The following is a 7,500-nucleotide window of genomic DNA, read 5'->3' on the forward strand; positions in this document are numbered from 1 at the left end:
CGCGCGTTAGTGAGAGAGAGAGAGAGAGTGAGAGTGAGTTTTTGAATAACCACAATTCGGCAATAAAATACAAATGATGACACTTCCTGATGCATTCATAATTACCATTGACTCATTTCAAATTTATTCATAAGGAACGAAGACTAGAATCATTCTTCTTCAATAGAATAAATGTATACGCCTTGTATTTTCATCAGTAATTACATTAAATAAAGCGCATAATTTCTGGCAATGACATAGTTATCATTAGGTCGATCCAGTGAATTCCAATAAACATTTGACTAACGGCTCAAAATTAATGTCATTATGATGAACCAATTGATTTGTCTATCTGTATAGCTTGGTGTACAAAATCTACATTCATTAAGACTGACGTTAACAATTTTGTAAGGTTAACGAAGATCAATAAAGATGGATCCAGTCAGTGTTTGGATGGGTGATCGATACGGAAAGCCAGATGTCTCATGTGATTTTTTTCACATTTATTGAAACCGCTAATGTCAACCAGTTACTGGGTACAAAATTCAAGCTTCGGTGAACAAAGGCTTATTAGATATTTCATAGTTTTCAGTCTCATTCAAAGCGTGAGATACAAGTTACTCTCTTTGTTCATTACATTTCACAAGGAACCGAGTCAAAGAGTTTGCGTATTGACCAGCGAATTCCCATAATAATGACAAGGAAGACTTAAGAGTTATCACTTATCACAGACGCCCCGTGACGTCATCACACGTCTTTAAACTGGCCAATGACACATTACTCCACGTCATCGGAGAAGAGTTGCTATTGGAGCAACGACTGCGCTAACTCAGCCACCCGTTTGCAAGCGCATAACAGACGCCTTTGAATTCTTTCAAGTCTACAGGTTTTCTAAAATCCTAAGTCATATAAGAATCATTGTGACTTCAGCTGCTTTCAGAGGCGGCTAGGTACGATCTTACCTCCACGCTCACTCAATTAAGGAGCCCGCTGACACCATAAGGAACCATTGTAAAGTAAGTTCATTTGTATTCCCTAAGGGAACACATTGATTGTATAATTTTTTGTGAGTAAGCTACAAAGAATAAGGCGTTACAAGAACTATATATATATATATTATATATATATATATATATATATATATATATATATATATGTGTGTGGTGGTGGTGTGTGTGTGTGGGTGTGTGTGTGGGTGTGTGTGGTGTGTATACATATAATTCTCATATGGATATTATTTATGTTGATGAAAGTATCACTAATTTCTGACAACGTTAAATCCGCTAGAGAAAAAAAAAGAAACTAACGACTTATTAGCAACGCTTCATAAAAATTGCTCCTAAACACTCCATATATAGGAAGGGGCTGATGTAGAGGAAATTGACTATTTTGAATTGTGTTAACTTGATTCACTTTTCCATAAACAAGTTACGTACCTTCTAATGAGCTGTTTTGAAGAACAGTAAGTTGTCGTGATTCACTTCGCTTAGTCTGCGATTTCCCGCGTAATGGTTCGGCGACACTGCATTCAGCTTGAATGGCGCGACTTGGCGCCAATTTAGACCACACTCTAGTAGCGAGCGCTCCTCGTACTACTGATGCAGGATGTTTTTAAAACAAAACACTGAGTCCGAGCGTCCACCTTCAGGAGAAATGAGGTCTATGAAGTTTATTACAGGTTTATTCAGTCTCTTCAAGTTTGCTAAGCAATGAATCGAACATTCCTGAGCTCGTACGCAAATATTTTTTTTTTCTTTTAAAAAGATATATTTGAAAGTTCAATACATATACAAAATATGTAATTTATGTACAAAATCAACAAATATATAGTCAGTTTTTTTTATAGATCAATATACTTAAATCTATTATATGCAAGTATTCGTGAAATTCGTCATCATACGTTCGAGACCTTATATAGAATACAAAATTCCATTCCTTTGTTAAAATCACTATTCGGTTTTTTACTTAGATGGTATTTCGTCTAACGCTACGGAGATATTTTCAAATTAAAATAATTTTCTTAACAAATTTGATGATGATATGACTGCACTAGTGATCACATTCGACCAACGTGTCGCGTGCGTCTTCGGAGGCCCAAGACTGGTGTGGTAATGCAACGAATTGATGCTACCTCGCCGCTGCATCGCTAGACGCTACCTCCGCTACGTCACGAGATGCTACCTAGCCTCGCTGCTTGCAGTGTGGCCTTACCTCTAAGACCTCCGGTAAGGTCAAGTAAGTAACAAAAATACTTGGAGCGCGTACGAACCTTTGCGAATGACTAACTTGATAAGGGACATCATGTCTAAACTCTGGGTCGGGTCCGAGTCGATGCTCCCATCCGAACTAAGCCAGTGACTATTTCGCTGCCTTAGTCTCAAAGGGCGCTGACCCTTATAGGTAAACAACAGACATTTCTTCGTCCAGACAGAACGATCAAGTATAATCCTTGGCAGTAAACACCAGAATATCATGTAAATACGCTACAGACAAAACTGGATACCTATGCACACACCCAAGTTCGATTCCTAAGCGGTGAATTGGAGGAAACCTAATAGTTACATAGGTGTGATGGATCCTCCTCTCTCGTCCGCTCCTCGTCAGTCCATTCCCCTTCAGTAACTTACCTCCTGCCTCATCAATCTCATTCTCTCTCTTATTATATATATATAATAATATAATATAGGATATATAAATATATTTATATGGTATATATATTCTCATCATATATATATATATATATATATATATATATATATATATATATATGATGAGACTTCTGAATTACTTGATAATTATTTATCATGTAGAACTTCCAAACTTCTCCAGATCAGATAGATACTTTGTATATAGCAAGGCTTGGTGAAATTTCGTCAGTAATAAGTTGTATTCAGTCACCACACTTGGAATATTCCAAACAGATTCGGTGTCGGTGACCAAAACAGCTGTGGCACATTTTTACCTACCCAAACTATTTGAAGCTGATTATATTTTATTCCTTTTGCTATGTAGAATCGATCACTCCAGATAAGGAACTCGAGCAAAATCACAATTTCCGATACTTTCTGGAGTCTAGTCCAATGGCGCTCTCTGGGAAACATCTGCACGTTGCTGCCGGCGTGTGGGACCCCTGGGTGCTGATGGAGCACGACCAGCAGGGCCGCCTGGTGAAGTCGACCGGGATTTTCGTCGACTTCATGGACGCGTTCGCTCGCAAACTCAATTTCACGTAAGTACGGGCAAGGAAGGAAGGGCTGACACTTGCTGTGGACAAAGGAGGAAGGGGTAAAAGTTCCTATGGATATAGGAAGGGCTGACTCTTGCAGTGTCTCAAAGGAATGGTTGACACTCACTATAGATGAAGGAGAAAGGGCTGACACTTGCTGTGGACGAAGAAGGGCGTGCTGACACTTTCTGTGGACAAATGAATGGCTGATAATTGCTGAGGGCAAAAAAGGATGGACTGACACTTATTCTGAACGGGGAAGGAAAGGCTGACACTTGCTCTGGACGATGGAGGAAAGGCTGACATTTGTTCTGGAAGAAGGACAGACTTTCAGATAACTTGGAAGTTGGGGATCAATCCCATGTTTCTCACAGATGAGGTGATGTTTCTAACTACTGAGCCAAGGCAATACATAACCCTAAATTTTTCCTTCCCACCATTTTAAATAAGAATAACAGGAATCAATGTTTGCATATTCTTAATTACAGTTTTCGTTTCTATTTAAATGACAAATATTCTCCATTGCTATTCTGTCCAAATGCACCTCCCAATAGTTATAGGAAAATTACCCCGTAATCACCGCCCATACTCTTTTCAAACTTTTTGGTAATAATAATAATAATAATAATAATAATAATAATAATAATAATAATAAATAAAAACAGGTTTTGGAATCACTGGTCCTATTCCTTACAAATTTGATTCAGATATTCTCTAGTAGAACCAGCAGAAGGAGAGTGGGGTCGAATATTACCCAACGGATCAACAACTGGAATGATAGGCCAATGTCACAGGAAGGTAAGGGATACAATTATAGGCCTACAAATGGACATTAGTCTAATATTAGTCTCATTAATTCCTGGCAATATCCCTCTGTCGTATATTCCTCTATGTAAGTATGTAAGTACGCACACATATATATACATTAATACAACAAAAGTAATTTTTCCCACACAGGAAGTTGACATGGCTCTAGGCCCATTCAGCATAACATATCCGAGAAGCCTTCTGATCGACTTTTCCGTTCCTGTCTACATCGACAAGGAAGGTATATTCCTCCCGAGGCCTGCACGCGAATGAGACCTCACTGGTTTTGTTAAGCCGTTTGCCTGGCAGGTAAGACGCCTTCAGAAATGCAAGGCTCCTCTCTGTGTATTTATCTACAAGTTTGAATGTATGTAGATTTATATTCAAAACAGTTTGTGTCAATTTCGAATAAGAAAAAGTTGTCATCTTAGCACTGCTAGTCAATGTTTTACCTGAAGATTATTCTCATGAACTGATACATCTTAGTAATTACAGATAGGAAGGATAGATACTTGCATGCAAATACTCAAATATAATAACACTTATACATAAGTGTCAACAATGTATTGACACCATTCTTATGTATTTTATCCTGATTGCCTGCCCATTCCATTCTTCTACCCCACTACAGGTGTGGATAGCTTTGTCAGTGGCAGTTGTTGGAAGTATGGTACTAGGAGTTGCTATGAGATGGTTTGTTCAACAGTGGGGACCAGTAAGGCTGGAGCATGGTCTCCAGGAGTTTCGAGGAAAGATTTGGCCACTGCTGACTTTTTAACATGTTTGGCTGATCGGGTTACTTTCGCTTGAAGGTTAGGAAAAAATGGAAGAGAAAGAAAATGGAATTGTTTTTTAATTCTAGTAGAGTAGCAATATTAACCATAAACTGAGGGAGATTTTGGATTTTATGCTAATTTAAATTACACTTATGGATTACAATAACGTAAAAGATATAATTGCTTTTCAAACTTCTGAGTTTCTATTCATTCAGCAAAACAGCGGGCTCTGGATTCCATTGGAAAGTGCCAGAATAGCCGGAGAATTGTCTCCAGTATTAAGTATGATTGACTAATAATAATAGAAGACAAAACCCAGCAACTGTTTCCTGTGATTCTGCAAAAGCATTCCATTCAACAATCTAGCATTGGGCCATTTTAGATTCATTTCTCTGTAGGAACGAAGTTGGCTCCCACTTAAGCCTTAATTTCTAGAAGGTGAAGGAACAGCTGGTGGAATGGACCCAACATCCATCAAAGAGGTCTCAGAACATATAAGTTCAAATGCGTGTTTTTCCAATATTAAACCAAGTCGGGATTATTATCACAGCTTGTCTGAGAAAACCTGGGACCCAGGTTTACCTGAGGGTCCTTGCTCTGGGACTCCCTACTGGATCCTGGGGGATTATCAGGGTTTGTAAAGGAATTAGGAGTTGTTATGGTTTCAGAATTTGTTGAGGCTTTTATGCTTCCTTTGACACCAATGATAATTTGACCACTAAACATGAGTGATCTTTAGCAATCAAACAGTAAATAGTCGTATTAAGTTTAGCTGTTTAAGTTAGATAAAACAATCATAAACATCTGTCGTAGGTGTAGAGCTTCCACCTATGATGCTGACTGGTCAACTGTTTATGGGAACGTGGATGGTAGCAACCTTAATTCTAAGTTCAGCTTACCAAGGTGTTCTGACCTCTCTTCTGGCAACACCGAAGGTTGAAATTCCTGTAGATTCTCTGCAGGATTTGGTTGACTATGGCAAGATTCCTTGGGCTACCGAACGTGGGACCTCTCTTCATCAGTTTATTGGGGTAAGATGATTCTTAGCTGTGTCTTGCAAAAGAAACTAAAGTTTACGCCAGATTTTGTTGATCAGAGGGAGTGGGACTCTCAACACCTTATGATGGATGGAGGCAGTGGGAAAGAGGGAAACCCATAAGCAGTAAAAGAGTTCAATCATTAGCAATATAGAGTAACAGACACCAAACATTGCATTCGGAGAGTTGCTGACATATATATCTATATATGAGATTTTACTAGGAAACAAGGATAATAAACTGCTCTTAATTATATTACAGGACGCTAAATCAGGCATTTACAAGGTGATAAACGACAAAGGCTTCCTTATCACAGCTTCTTACGACGAACGCCACCGGATGAATGTTGAGAAGTTCGCCATATTGTGTGATTTCTTCTCCATGAGGAAGGTAGGAGTCTTTCGTTCTTATGATAAGACGACCGGGAGGGAAAAATGGCCTTAACTGAGTTCTTATTGAAAGTGGCTCCATACCTTAACTATTCAGGAAACAGAAGATTTAAATATTCTGGAAACAGAATACTGGGAGATTCAAAATTCCTGAAGTCAACGGCACTCAGGAATAATCGAGTAAACTCATACATTATTATCTACATAATAGTTTTCTTTTCTTTGGGGAGTGGGGTGGTTGAGAAGAATAGAATGAAAACTGAGAGTGGTATAGGGACGAGGACCTAGCTGTTTATAGATTAATCTGTCCTTATGCCAGCATAGCCCCGGTTACCTCGAGCCACCTGTAAGTTCGATACGGTGTGAAAGTGTACAGGCACCTGGTGTGGATCACTAGATCATCCAAATATCCAAGACCTGAGTACTGGGAATAGTGACAGTTCCCAAGTTTGGTCTACTAGTTCATTCAGGAGCCTAATTTTCAGGGGAAATGATAGACATACCTGATGGTTGTGTCCTCAGGGAGGGATGCTGCATATATTTCTGATAGCGACCTTACTTTTCAACTGCTCCTTCATACTCATATTTATAAATGGTGTGTAATAAACTGCATCTGTCAAATGCGTAAAAAATTAGTTAAAAATGTCCTTTTTATTTATGAAGACCTTAAGATCCATTACCTTCTTGGTCCTGATTACTCTTATCTTAACGAATTCTGTGTTTGTTTTGTTTTTCCCTCAGATCATGAGCGACGACTACAGTGAAACCGGCCAGTGCAACTATTACATTGCAAAGGAGCCCATCTCGGTATCAAGTGCTGCCTTTGCTTTCCCTAAGAAAAGTTCGATCATACCACACTTTAACAGACTGTAAGCAAATAGAAATACTACTAAATTTCACGAGTTTCGGGCCTCATATATTTAAAAACTAATATGTATAACTGCACGATTTCTATGCATTACCTTCACTGTATAACCCAGCCCTATCTCACACAATGTTTATTTGTGGAGCGATTAGTATAATGCATCCTTAAATGAAGCAAGAATCCTAGTACTTTGTTGGGAAGACTGTTTTCGCTTTTCCCTGTCATTTAAGAGTACGGATGCTGAAGAAACCGTTGCTGGGGGCGGTATAAATAAGCCCAGATACATTCAGGATTTCACGGCAAAAAAATGCTACGGCGTGCATGGTGAGGCCCGGGGAGGAGGACGGAGTTTCTACACTGGTGCTCTCGCTGGATGATTTTGGCGGCTTCTTCCTCCTCTGTCTGGGAGGTATGTATGGTA

General features: G+C 39.0%; 1 pseudogene; it reads left to right on the forward strand.

Moving 5' to 3' along the window:
* Positions 1 to 3,059: 3,059 nt before the first annotated feature.
* Positions 3,060 to 7,093, forward strand: LOC135226134 (glutamate receptor ionotropic, kainate glr-3-like; annotated as a pseudogene).
* Positions 7,094 to 7,500: the final 407 nt, after the last annotated feature.

This window comes from Macrobrachium nipponense, chromosome 14 (genome assembly GCF_015104395.2).
Source record: "Macrobrachium nipponense isolate FS-2020 chromosome 14, ASM1510439v2, whole genome shotgun sequence".
Taxonomy (NCBI): Eukaryota; Metazoa; Arthropoda; class Malacostraca; order Decapoda; family Palaemonidae; genus Macrobrachium; species Macrobrachium nipponense.